We start from the raw sequence: 2046 nt of genomic DNA, 5'->3' as shown, positions 1-2046 counted from the left end.
CCCGCCCCCCGGAGCTCCGCACGCTGCCCCGCCGCCGCTGCCCACCGGCCCAGCGCCCGCCGCCGCCTCCCTTCGCGTCCAGCGTCCCCTGAGCGAGGAGAAGCCGGGCAGGGATTGTCCCGCCGCCACAGCAGAGTTGCGTGGCAAACCTCCCGTCTCTGGTCGCCCCTGGGCAGAAGGAATGACCTCCCGCAGCAGCGGGCGGGGCCGTGGGGGGCTGTGGGTGCTGCAGCCTTTCACAAACGCTGAGGAGAGAAAGCGGGAGTCTCCTCAGGGCTCTGACCTGGACTCCTGTGACCTTGGGCGACCTTTGCTCATGGAAGGATTTGTTGACCTCCTCAGGTTCTGGCCATTAAGTTTAATGTCTCTTGTTTTCCCATCTGTAAAATGGAGATGGACTGTCAAGCTAATAGGGATATAGGGAGGTTTCACTAATACTTGCAAAGCACCATCCATAATGCAAAGGGGTAGGATCTGATTTGTTCATATGCTATATACTTTTTAAAATTATTTATTTTCCTTATTTTTCACAAAATGGACAAGTACAAAACAAACAAACAAGCAGCTGCTAGGGGAATTTTTTTGATCTGATTGCAACATGCTTGTGACAAACTGTTGCCTGCCCTGTTACTGTATGGAAGTAGATGTTGTTATTAATAAGCCCTACTTTGAGAAATTAATATAATATTGATTTCATTGTAACTTTTTTTTTTTTGCTATCTAGGAGTCCTGCTGACTGACCAGAACCTGTATGCTGGGCAGTGTACAAATGCAACACAAAAAGATGGTCCCGAAGTGTTTACAACCTAATGAGGAGATGGTTGGACTGCACATGAAGAGTTCACAGATGTGAATCATGCCACTTTCTCCAACACTTCTAAAAATGTCATCAGTAAAACACACCTGAAAAAAATCAGAGTATTTGAACACGTCACTTTGATTATAAGTTAAGAGAAAGATTTATTATCTGTATCTTTAGCATATTGTAAATCTGTCCTTAACAGATTTTTTAAAGTCCCTTGACAATGTGTGTTTATATACGTATTTGTCAAAAGGACTAGATTCCTTTAAAAGCATTCATCTAGCCAGTTCACTTATTAAAATCTCTTCTCTTGTATCTTTCTTGCCCACTGTTTTGTTAGGTATTTATGTAATTAAATTAAATAAAATTAAAGGGGGGAGAGGGGGAAATCGGTAAAATAAACAGGTTGTTTACCTCCTCCCTCTTCTTGTTCCCTGTTAGTTGTTGGATGTCATGGGTTTTGTGTCAAAAAATAGTGATATCTTCCATGTTTCAGGGGTGTTGGTTATAGCTGCATATAGCCACACACCATTAGTTTTGACATACCATCATGAACAGCATGTGCCCCCAGTGGCTGGGGGGCACAGCTGCGCTGGCAGAGACAGGAGTGGAGCAGTGGTGAGTGGGGAGCTCCCACTGATGCCACCAGCACTGTCGGCGGTGGGCAGGGGGTGACAAGCGCCAACCATGGGTTGGTGACCACCCGCAGGCACCACTGGCAGTATTGACAGTGGCCGGGGTGATCATGGACCAGTTGGGGGTGCACTGCCATGCACCCCCTACGCGTTGCCTCTGCATACCCTCCTTCCCTGGATGGGGATATGGAAAATCCTTGAACAATTGCAACCCATACTAGAAGAAGACCCAACTCTTAAAAAGATATTTCCAGAACCACCCATCCTAGCCTTTAAACAGACATCGGACCTCACCAACCTCATCCCCTGAAGCAAACACCTATGGCCCAAAGCACACCAAATGGATCCAGACCATGCCTAGACAAGAAATGCAAAACCTGCCAATGCATCTCCACCCATCCCGGGTCCACAGGGAGGTGACAGGAGCGTGGTGACCAGTCCTCCTGCTTCCTGCTGAGTCCTCAGTGCTGTTACTGGGTTGGACCTTCTCACAGCTTCCTGCAATAAACAGCTGTGAGAGCAAACTGGCTTGGACTCTCTCTCTCTTTCTCTCTCCATGCATGTAGAGAAAGGCAGGGGGTTCGGGTCAAATGAACGTGTCTACATGTG

The 2046-nt window shown here is 47.7% G+C and overlaps 1 long non-coding RNA gene across 1 annotated transcript; it reads left to right on the top strand.

Annotated features, from left to right (window-relative positions):
- The first annotated feature begins 67 nt into the window (after positions 1–67).
- LOC109292161 lies at positions 68–1115 on the top strand. The gene is made up of 2 exons (XR_002096049.1): positions 68–467; positions 725–1115. It is a non-coding gene; the product is annotated as an uncharacterized LOC109292161 (long non-coding RNA).
- Positions 1116–2046: the final 931 nt, after the last annotated feature.

Source organism: Gavialis gangeticus, unplaced genomic scaffold (genome assembly GCF_001723915.1).
Source record: "Gavialis gangeticus isolate Ggan-Ray unplaced genomic scaffold, GavGan_comp1, whole genome shotgun sequence".
NCBI lineage: Eukaryota > Metazoa > Chordata > Crocodylia > Gavialidae > Gavialis > Gavialis gangeticus.
This window is presented reverse-complemented; position numbering and strand designations above follow the sequence as displayed.